The 12,326-nt window shown below is 37.1% G+C and overlaps 1 long non-coding RNA gene across 1 annotated transcript in view; it reads left to right on the top strand.

The window, feature by feature from the left end:
* Positions 1-10,646, top strand: part of LOC125094903 (uncharacterized) — a 41,198-nt gene extending 30,552 nt beyond the window's left edge. Inside the window, exons 2-3 of the long non-coding RNA XR_007125736.1 lie at positions 8,187-8,319; positions 10,566-10,646. This is a non-coding gene — a long non-coding RNA (uncharacterized LOC125094903). The remainder of the gene's footprint in view (positions 1-8,186; positions 8,320-10,565) is intronic.
* Positions 10,647-12,326: the final 1,680 nt, after the last annotated feature.

The following is a 12,326-nucleotide window of genomic DNA, read 5'->3' as shown; positions in this document are numbered from 1 at the left end:
GTGCTAGGTGTACAAATGACATGTCACTACTAGAAAATTAGCAAATTCTTCAAGACTTCTAAGCAGCCTGTCACATTATCCAAGTTCATTAGCTTATATTGGTAAATATGTTTTCTGTCTTAACAAATTAGTTTGTGGAATGTGTAAAAGAACGTTTTCCCCTCTACTGTCAGAATTCCAAACCAGGTAGCTGTAGTATAAGGAGCTTTTAGAATATGATATGATAACTGAAACAACTTCTCTTCCTTTGGCCCAGGTGTTTATTATGTGGGTGATAACATATATGATTAGTCTGAAAGACAAATGTCAACACCATAATAGTCAAGACTGTTAATGGAAAGACAGTGAACATAATTTCAAAGGAATAGGATGAACCATTCTTGCTGTTACTGTTCTTGGTAATTTCCCTTTTTTTCTATGGGTGCTGTAATCAGTTGATCAGGCTTCTTCTGAATAGCACAACTCAATATTTACCCTTTTATAGAATTTTATAGATTGATGGAACCCATAGACTTCAAAAATTTTAATAGAATTTTAGAAGTCATCTAGTTGAACTCTGTCATTTTATAGGTGAGAAAAGTGAGGCCCAAAGCAATAAATGATGATTTAAATTACTGTGCTTATAACAGAATTAGGTCTAGAATTTCAGTTTCTTAGCTTCTGGACCAATGTTCTTTTCACCATATTATGCTACCTCCAGTGCATCTCAAAGATGGAAATGGCTGATTTGGGGGAGTTTCTAATAAAGAAGAGGTGTTTCCTCCTAATTCCTGAATCGTTGTCTTCTGTATATCTTGAAGGAAGACATATGAGTTCTTTTTAAATCTGTTGCTCAAAATATCTGTGCCCCAAGCACTCACCACATATTTAGACTCAGAGTAAAGGCTCCTTCAGTGGAAACAATTGGTATTGAGTTGATCGAATAAGATAGTGGTCTCCAAAAACCTGCGCATGAATAGGTAGCAATTATTGATAAAGCTATCATTCATCCATGGCAATTGTAAGAATTAAGGACAATATATTAAAATTATCAGATAGCCAATTTTATTCAATTTAAAAATTTTAAGTTTGTTTTTTTCCATTTTTCCTCCCAGTTTCTTTTTTAAAAATTTATTTATTTTTGTTTTTTTATTTTATTAACACATAATGTATTGTTTTTTCCAGAGGTACAGGTCTGTGATTCATCAGTCTTATAAAATTCACAGGGCTCACCGTAGCACATACCCTCCCCAATGTCCATCACTCAGCCACCCCATCCCTCCCATCCCTCTCCACTCCAGCAGTCCTCAGTTTGTTTCCTGAGATTAAGAGTCTTTCGTGGTTTGTCTCCCTCTCTGGTTTCATCTTGTTTCATTGGTTTTTGCATTTCTCTTTATTTTATATTTATGACATCATGTTTTATATTTTATATATATATATATATATATATATATATATATATTATTTATGACATCGATAGACAGTGATCTGCCCTTGTAACATTACATTCTAGTGGAGGACACTAGACTAAAACACACATTTTGTTCATCATAAGTTGTGTAAAAAATAAAGCAGGGTAATAAGACAGGGGATGCCTGTAATAGGGCAGGGGTTAGCTAAATTAGGTCATTAGAGAAGGTCTCTGAAGAAGTGGCATTTGAGCAGGGAATGGATGAGGAGACAGAACCAACAGGTAAAGATCTAAGGGAAGAAGATTTCTATCAGAAGAAAGAATATTTACAAAGGTCCTGAGGTAGGAATGGGCTTGGTGGTAGCAGAAGTGGAATGATAAAAGGGGAAGAGGAATAGAAAATGAGATCGCAGAAGAGGTCAGGAGCCAGGTCATGTGGGTAAGGTGGTAAGCTAAAAGGGCAAGAGGAGACAAAGAGAGACAAGTTAAGAGATTGTTGCAATAGTATAAAGGAGAGAAAATAAGAGCAGACTAGGGAAGTTGGGGGTGGAAATGGAGGTTTTGAAAAGTGGCAAACTTGGAGTATATTTTAACTGTTAGCTGACAGTGTCTGCTGAAGAATTGAGTGAAGGAAAAAATATGAAAATGTGACAGACAAACTTTAAAGTGGTCCCCATTACCCACGGCCTCCTGGTGTCATGCTGTTGTGTGATTCCCTCCCTTTGAGCATGGGTGGGCCCTATGACTAACTTCTAGCCAATAGAATATGGCAAAGGTAATGAAATGTTACATCTGTGATTATATTATATAAGACTCCATCTTACTACCAGGATCTTTCTTTCTCCCTTTTAGCTTAGAAGAAGCAAGCTGCTATGTTATCAGATGGCCCATAGAGAGGGTTATGCGGCAAAGAATTGTGAGTGACTTCTAGGAGCTGAGGTGAGAGCTAGCAAGAGGCCAGGGCCCTCAGTCCTACAACCACAGACACTTAATGCTGCTCACAACCTTGTGAGATTGGAAGTGGATCACCAGCCAAGTTTCAAGATAAGAACAAAATGCTGGTCAACACCTTGATTGTAGCCTTGCAAAGCCTTGGAGAACTCCTGACCTGGGAAAACTATGAGATAATAAATATGAGTTGTTTAAAGTTACTACATTTGTGATAATTTGTTATATAGCAGTAGAAATGTAACACACATAGAATGTTTAGTTCAATTTTTCTAGTCTTAGTGCCACAAAGTGCTAAAACAGTAAGAAGGCCATGATCCTCAAACATGGCCCACTTATTGTACAGATTGAGGAAACAATGTCATGGAGAGTCAAGTGACTTATCTGAGGCCACATGGGTCACTAGCGATTAGAACCCCCTTTCCCCTTCCCTATCTGTAGCTCTTTCTGCTGCCCTATGCTGCCTTCTAAGTATTATACAGTCCAATTTTTTGTTTTTGTTTATTTTGTTGTTTGCTGGTTTTTTCTGTTAGTCTATATAAAGCACTTTATTCTAGCTTATTAAGATTTAGAATTTTTCTTAATTTGATCCATGAGGTTGTGAGTTAAAAGCTCTCTCTTGAGAGGAAAAAAGATGTCTTTGTTTACCTTATCAGGGAGATCTGTCCCATCTGTGATTCATATGAATTCCTAACCTTTAATCTGTGATAACCTGCATCGTGAAAATGAACTGGCTTGGGTTTAGAGAGAACTCTTTAGAGTCCCCCAAATATAGTTAATTTTAAAGCTTCCTGGGTGGCACAATCAGTTGTGACCAGCTCTTGGTCATGATCTCAGGGTTGTGGGACCAAGCCCCGCATTGTGTCCATGCTCAGTAGGGAACTCTGCCCTTCCCACTTGTGTTCTTTCTCAAAATAAATAAATAAATCCTTAAAAAACCAAAACAACTAAAACTTCCTGCCTGGTCATAGCAACTGTCCTCTCCCCCGTAAGTCCTTTGGATCTCAGGAAACTCTTGTCCCTGTTTATGTGGCATTTCCTGAGAAACACAATCACAGTATGGGTCACTGGAGAGCCACTGGGTTGAGGTGATAGAAAATATTTTCAGGAAAGAAAGGAAGAGAAAAAAAGGAAGAAAGAAAAAGAGAGAAAGACAAAGGAAAGAAAGAAAAAGAAAGAAAGAAAGAAAAGGAGGGAGGGGATGAGGAAGGGAGGAAGGAATGAAGGAAGAAAGGAAGGAAGAAAAAGAGAAAGAAAACCACGTAAAACAATACAACCTAAAATTCCAGTAACCTGTCGTGCTCATGGTTGAAAACATGGACCTTAAGCAGCCCTAGGAGAACGTCTATCATTAGGTGCAAAGCTGTTGTCAAGCCTGGTGCATCTTACACTGCTTCTGTGTCCATCGTCAGAGAGACGGGAACTGGAATTTTAGCCAACGTTACTTTGGAAGTTTTCCTTTGCGCAGTTCATGGAGTGCTGGAAGGATTTAGCAAACAATCTCGTCATATTGGGACACTTTAATACTCTCCTGGCAATCATCCTCCTATTTTGCTGCCCTGTTTTCACATCGTGTTCCTACAAATTGCTATAAATTACTATTTTCATTCTCTTAATACTGGGATGAGAAAATGGAATTCTTTTCTTTTGTGTAGGAGCCAAAGAATGATGTGTGTCGAGGCTGGTGGAGTGAGGCAGGGATAGAGGGAGAGATGACAGCCCAACACCCAGGGGCAGGGACAACCAAGTATTTTTCTATAGATTACAGTAGCTTGCGGGTGACTTCAGATGAAATGAATCTTGTCAATCATTTTGGCCTAAGTTATCAAGCTGTAAGCTGGACTGCTGTTCTACTTCATATTAGCAAATACTAGCAGTCACAGTTTATGTGGAAATGTTTCACCTGGCCAAAGTATATATGAATATTTACAGCAATTCTGAAAATAATTTGAGATTACTAAATTTCTCTCCTATCCCTTTTGCTTTGAAGATCTCCCCCACCCCCACTGCCTCATTCCCTGTCATCCTGCAAAAATACTGTCTTTACTTACCAAGGTCTTGACATGAGAAAATTAACTACTCATTCTTTGTTTATTTGTTGTTTGACTAAAATTTAAATAACTCAGGAATGATAACAAATGAAGTTTTGTCAGCTCTTTATACATGAAAGTGTTTCTGTTTCCATCATTTTCTGAAACAGGTTTAGCTGAAGGATGGGAGTCTGGTTAGTAGTGGGGGGAGTTTATGGGGTGTACTTGGAAGGCATATGTTGGAGGATACACTTACAAAGGGTCAAGCAGAAGGAAGAGGAGTTCTGAAGACCAAATTAGACCATCTGACCAGGCGGCAGGCTACCGTAATCTCAGCCTACCTTCTCTGCCGATCCTTGTAGAAGATGGTAGACGTCTGAACGAGCTCAGAAACCTAAATAACAATTACGGTGTGCCACTCAAAAGCCACACCTTCTTACACATCATTTAGGAACATAAATATTATTCTATAAAGTTCCATGTATTCAAAGCTTTCAGAAGCACCCTATGGTTTTGGGTGACTCAAGTATGTCCTATGGTACTACATTCTTGTCTGATGAGGGTATGTTAACTGATGATATGCCTATTCTGCTGTATGTAGACAATGCATGAAAATAGTTACATTCTCTGAATTTCCATATTTCTGAGAAAATTTAATTTTCAGTCTGGGCACTTTATATTGTACTTGATAACATGGTCATGATTGAATTTGTCAGTTCAATTAAACAAATAATTTAGTAAAATATTATTTCAATTTGGGCATTTTTATTCCATTGCTTAAAAGCAAATGTAAGCAAAATTAACCAAAACCAAAACAAAACCTCAAATACTAAGCTTGCCAGTTAACTGTCAAAAAAGTTGAGGCATTGAAAGCAGATTATTGGCAATACATATGTGAATTTTTGTGAATCTGCCGGGAGTTGAAGGAACTTGATTATGGTTAACTTGACTTTAAGAATTTGGGGCGCCTGGGTGGCTCAGTGGGTTAAGCCACTGCCTTTGGCTCAGGTCATGATCTCAGGGTCCTGGGGTTGAGTCCCACATCGGGCTCTCTGCTCAGCAAGGAGCCTGCTTCCTCCTCTCTCTCTGCCTGCCTCTCTGCCTGCTTGTGATCTCTGTCTGTCAAATAAATAAATAAAATCTTAAAAAAAAATAATTAGTTCCTAAAATCTGTATTTATAAAAATTTTCCTCTGTAATGGGGAATAACTTGTATAGTTATGAGGGTTAAAATGTCATTATATATTTTATACAATACCAAGAATGAACCTTAATATAACTGTAGACTTTGGATGATAATGATGTATTAATGTAGGTTCATTAGTTGTAACACGTGTCCCACTCTGGTGGGGGATACTGATAGTGGGGGAGGCTGTGCACGTGTGGGGGCAGGGGGCATATGGAAAATCTGCATCTTCTGCTCAGTTTTGCTGTGAACCTAAAACCGCTCTTAAAAAATAAAGTGGAAGAAAGGAAGAAAGGAAGAAAGGAAGGAAGAAAGAAAGAAAGAAAGAAAGAAAGAAAGAAAGAAAGAAAAGGAGACCAGACTTAAGAATACGGACTTTTCACTAAAGAGGGAGTAATGATGAAAATGCCAAAAAAAAAGAGAAGAAGTTATAGTGTATGACGGAAAACAGAAAAGTAATTATTCTGATTGACCAGAAAAAGCTTAGAAATGTTTGGCTAAACTCTATAGGTGCCAAAGTTTCATTCAAGAATTAAGTTCTCCTTCCTTTATACTGAGCTCAGTTTCGACTCATGGACCAGATCACTAAAACACACGGCCGCCTAAAGCCCGGAAAGAGAGGGAGCTGTGTGTCCATGGGTGCATGCGTGCCTGGGTGGTTCAGCTCCCACTCAGCTAGCTCTGCCTGACCTCATCCACACCGGTCAGCCAGGGGTGCACAGAAAAGCCGCGGCTTCTGTCCTGGGCAGAAGAAACTGCTTCTGTCATTGGCTAAAATGTCGAGAGGTTTGCCAGCTTCACTCCAGAACATGGGCCATTTGTTTCTGTTTGCAAAGAAATTTTGGGAAAAAAAACAAGCTGTAATTCCTTGGTCTTGTTTAAAAAGATAGTGCATATGTGGTGGCAGTTAAGCTTGGGAGTCAGGGAGGTTTGAGAATGACATGTCTGTATGGGACAGACCCTGGCTGCCTGCGTGTTTGCTGAATAGGATTCAATATGTAACAGATACAGGATAATACTGATAATCTTCAGAAGCTTAAAGTTATTTTTAAAAGTAAAATAAATTAGTTTTTGACCCCAGGATACTATTGAGAGTCATGAATGCTTGCAGATCCCAAACACTAGTGTGTTTTAGCCATAAGTAGATCAGCTTCCTAAAAAGCTATGAAGAGACAATAAAACCAATACATAAATGCATATATATATATATATATATGTGCGTATATACTTATATACATCCTATATATACTTGTATGTGTACATATATACCTATATAAATATCTATATATGTTCTATGAATTGAGCATTTAAAATAAATACTAATTTAAAATGGCAAAATCAAATGCATAGCTATTTTCGCATTTAATTTGTTTTAGATTCCCATTACCTAACAGTAAAATTAAATATCTTTCCAGCAAGTGCCCTTTTAGAGAGAGAGTTCTATTAAAAAGAATTTCACATATCATTTTGTAACTACTCTGCACAGGGAATTTATGTTTGTTTTGAACTATTCAGAACATTAAAAATACATAGTTATAACAGAGGTCTTTATGCATCAGTTTATTTTTCCTACATAATTCATCTTAGCATTTAAGTCCTACTAAAATAACTCAGGACTATTTAATTTGTTTGGGAAAGCTGAGACAAGTAACAGATTTTCTGGTCTTAATACATTGGCATAAAGTACTCACGGTTATTTTTACTGCAGAATTAGCAAACTTTCAGAAGTCTGACAATGTACAATTGGGGAAATTCCAAAATTATCTATTTGGACATTGTTTCAGAGAATAAAAATAAATCTTTCCCTATAACAGCAATTATCTATAGTGTTCTTACACTTTAAATAAATAACCAAATTAATCATCCTCACCCTTAAATTAGATTTGTAGAGTTCTCATTTTTCACAAGAATACCTGGCTTTCGTTAGCATCTTTTAATGAACTTGCCCATGCTGGGCAAAAATATTCAGATCTAATAAACAATTGGTTAAAATGCATTCCCCTGCACTGGGATAGGGTTCTTTTTTTTTTTTTTTTTTTTTTTTTTTGTAGTAAGTTTCATTTTTTACTTAGCAGCTTCATCCTGGGCTGGTTAGGATCAGAGCTCTCACCTACTGCTTTGTCCTCAAGACTCCACAATTCTATAATTATGGCGCCCGTATATATATGCAGATGCAAGGAGCTCATTCATATTTATTTTTAGAATATATGTAATAATCAGTTTATAAAGGTTGCAATGAATCATTGGCTACCAATTGTTTCATTTACTAGTAAATAATAATTTATCATGATTAAATGGGATCAAAGTATTTTTGTTTCTATAGTTCAAAAAAACAGGGAAGAAAGAAAAACAAAAAAATAAACTGTAATAAATATAAGTTACTTAAAACAGCTTTTGAAAGACAATTTGTGTGAAGTTTGAAATTGCAAAATGTTCATTACTTATACTTTGGGGGAAATTTTTCCCCAAATAGCAAAGTCAATTATTATGGTATCATAGGAATTACTGAAAATGTATTCATACTTGATAGCATTAAATATATAAATTAAATATTAGCCTTAAATAAAACTATAAGCAAAATGACTTTGAGGACAGATGACTTAATAAAAACAATATTTTTTAAGTTTTTGCAGAGTTTTTGCTGGTAGCATAATTTCTACCTGAAATGTACTCCACTTCCGTATCCCAACCTTTCATGACCATCACAAAGTCAAGTTTTCCTCATCCTTTCTACTTCATGTAATTCCCATCTTTGGACCTCCATTGGTAGTGTACCCGAAAAATACTTTTATTGATTCTTTGTCAATTACAAAGGTTTTTCAATTTTAAGCAACAGAGACTCTGACAGTGGCTTAAAAAGATAAGCTTTTATTTTTTCACATGACACAGAATCGGGAAGGTGGTGATGGATATATGCCAGCAGCTTAGTGATATTGGGACCAGTGTCGTCGTGTTCTCCTGTTCTTTCCCGTTTGATTTCAAGACGGCTGCTCTGTCTGATCTTGCTAAGTTCCATCCTTGATGTTTCCCTCCTTTGGCAAACTAGGAAAAAAGAAGCAATCATAAGAGGGATGAAACATCCATGTCTGTTCTTTCTTTTCTTCTCTGGATGAATGTATGTGTAACAAAATTAAAATATTTTAATTTAACAAAGTGCATTTAATCAATAATGAGCAACATAAGAAGATATGTATTTCATTTGTAAATAAAAATTGCAAATGGCCTGTATTTTGGAATAATGCATACTTTGGGGGGAATGTATTAATTCTGATATATGAGGGGGGAAATAGAGAAAAGACATGGGTTTTTATTTTTCACACTCATTCAATTTTCTATTTTTTACAACTATTATGAAATGAAGATCTACATTGAGCTTTTTCAAATTTCCAGCAAAAGTCCTTCCCAACTTTTCCTTTTCTAACCAAAGTCTTCATGTTGCATGCTTTAAATATAAGTCTTAGATTTCAAAATAATCATTGTTTTATATTAAATACAGACCCTGGGAACAATACTAATATAATTTTATGTTAAGGGCCTTGTTAGACACAACCATTTCTTAAAACTAATATTGGCTTCTGCCTTCTTGGTGTTTTTCTTGGCATTTTTTTCTCTTTTTGTCAGGGAAGATAAGTAGGTTTACACCATTTGTGGGACTGGACCTCAATGTACTATAGTAACAAATGGACTCAGAATGAGACCTAAAATGCCTGAGGCACCAGGAGCCAAGCCTGGCCTGGATTTAAGCAGCAGAAATGGACGGGTTCCTCGAGGTGGCTTGTTGGTAGCCATTCTGCCTTCTCAGGTTCTAGACTAAACTTACTGAGTATCAGTGATCCCTGAGGACTCATGTTCCTTCACGGAATATGGACATTTCCTGGTGATTCTGGGCTACTTAAATCCCAGAGTAGACTTGTGTCTCCAGCGCTGGTGACATAACACACAGAGATTGTGAGTGTCTGGATAACGGCAAAAGATTTCCTCAGATTTATCTGAGTCTGGTTACAATGAACAGAATTAAAGTCATATTGACCTTGAACTTAATAGTGAGTCTAAGGGCCTACCACATTATTCCTTTTTACCTAGTAGCCCTGTTAGTGTAAATATTTTATTAATTCTGAAAACATTAAAAGACCAAAGAAAAGCTTTAAAAACTATTACACTAATAATACAGAATTATAATAATACAGAAGCCATCTGGGACTGGATGAAAATAATCATTATGAATGAAAGCTATAGATATGTTTTTAGTCCTTAACATGTGTTAAGGTTTTAGAAAAGCATTAGGAGTAATTTGCTGTAATTGGAAGTGCTTTCAAGTATTTGGATGAAAGGCACTTTGGGAAATATAAAGGATGAGCTCTCTAATCCATAATAATAATTATTTAGCACTTTTATATGAGTTCAATGCACATCAAATACATTAAAAATCCCAACAGGCAGACTCTTTCCTAGATGACCAAACAGACAGGAACTGACTCACAAAAGTTCACAGGACAAGTTACCAACATAATTTGAATTTTAATCTGTGACTTGTTCCCAGTCCAGGTAGCTACCTATGGTTATAATCCTATGAGGTGCACACTTAGTAATTAACATTTATCCAGTAGTGACTAGGTACCAAGCACTGTAATATGTGCCAGGTCTGAAGGTGAATGATACCTAGTTCTGCCTACAGGAAGCTCCCGGCCATTCTATGTTCACCTAAGCAGGCTGCAGCTGCCCGCGTGGCTTTTCTGGAAGGGCCTCCTGGGCTTTCGCCTGCCTCCAGCCTGGGAATCTGTCATAAAATAAATCTGAGAAATACGTTTTAGAAGTAGACAGTTGCCTAGGCTCTTTGTGTATCATACACTAAAAATACAAAGGTACATGGATATGTGGGATGGGGCCATGACTTTTTTGATGTAAATGTATAGAAATATCCTCTTGGGAAGTTTTCAAATATTAAATTATTAACCAATCAAATATATTATCACTGTTCTTTTAAAGTTATTTTCTTCTTTTCATTGAAACAGTGAATGCTGCTCTGTTCTTCAGCCAGTTGCTTCTCAGCCGGGTGGTTGTTGCCACCCGGTGGGCTCCCTGGGCTGTCTTCCTCTCATAAATTTATTTCATGTTTGTTTCTGACTTTGAAAACGGAGGGTTCTTAGAAAATTCTTTTCCCCTTTTCTGTGGGCTAGATAATCCAGTGATCATCTGTTAACTTCCTTGTCTTACAGACAGAGACTCCTAAATGTTAGAGAAGAGGAACTTACAAATGGATACTTTTCAACTATTCCCTTATTATTGCTGGAGATGCGTGAGGACTTCCGTTCCCATCAACACTGGGCATAAACTTCTTGAAAGAATGAAATGGCTACCAATGACAATCCCAAGGTATTGATTCTTATTGTTCATAAACTTTTCATATTACATGTTGATACTATACTATATTCATAGCCCAATTAAATGGTTTTTAAAAAGATACTTGGAACAAAGTGGTGGTTGCCAGAGGTGGGGGTGGGCGGCGGGCAAAGTGGGGAAAGGAAATCAAAGATACAAACCTCCAGTTACAAAATAAGTAAGTCATGGGATGTAATGCACAGCACGGTGACTGTAGTTAATAATACCGTATTGCATATTTGAAAGCTGCTAAGAAAATAGAGGGGCACCTTGGTGGCTCAGTCAGTTAGATGTCTGCCTTTGGCTCAGGTCCTGATCCCAGGATCCTGGACTTGAACCCCACATGAGAGTCTGCTTCTCCCTCTCCCTCTCCCACCCTCCCCCACCGCTCACGTGCATACACACTCTCTCTCTCTCTTTCAAGTAAATAAATAAAATCATTTTTTTTAGGTTCTCATCACAAAAATGATAAATTTTGCAACTATGTATGGTGACAGATGTTAATTCGACTTACTGTGGCAATCATTTCACGATATATGCAACTATCAAATCTTTATGTTGTACACCTGAAAGTAATATAATATATAAATTATATCTCAAGAAAAAATTAAATTTGGAGTGAAGTCATGTCACGTCCAAAAGACCTCACAGATATTTGGGGGTAATATATATATATATGTATATATATATATATATATATATATTTTTTTTACCACTGTTCCCTTTTAGCAGAGATAATGATTATATGGTTACACGTGTCTCCAGAATGAGTTTTGCGCATATATATTAATGTGGGTGTTTTGTGCTAGAAATTTGCAGTAGTTCTTACAAAAGAACGAAACTCAGACTCTAAAATACAGAAGCTTTCTATTTCCCGTGTTCTAGGTCTTCTTTTTTTTTTTTTAAAGATTTCATTTATTTATTTGAGAGAGAGACAGTGAGAGAGAGCATGAGCGAGGAGAAGGTCAGAGAGAGAAGCAGACTCCCCGCGGAGCCGGGAGCCCGATGCGGGACCCGATCCCGGGACTCCAGGATCATGACCTGAGCTGAAGGCAGTCGTCCAACCAACTGAGCCACCCAGGCGTACCGTTCTAGGTCTTCTTATCTCCTCCTTGCTTTCTACCTCATGCTGGGGATTGACCAGCATCTTCACTTGGTTTAAAGACTCGACAGCTTAAGCGGTTCCTCCATTCCCACCCAGATGACTTGCTGTTGGTCTTTCTCTTCCACGGTTGTTAGGAGGGTTCATTAAAATTTTTACTCTACATAGAGGTAATAAAATCTTTTCCCCTCAGTTTTTGTTAGGCTGTAAGCGGACTATTGAGAAAGAAGTTAAGCAGTTAAGCAGTAAGATAGTATCATAAAGATACTGTACTGCTACCAATAATAGGAAC

Source organism: Lutra lutra, chromosome 3 (assembly GCF_902655055.1).
Source record: "Lutra lutra chromosome 3, mLutLut1.2, whole genome shotgun sequence".
Lineage (NCBI taxonomy): Eukaryota > Metazoa > Chordata > Mammalia > Carnivora > Mustelidae > Lutra > Lutra lutra.
Note: the sequence above shows the minus strand (reverse complement) of the source record. Positions and strands in the feature narration are given on the sequence as shown.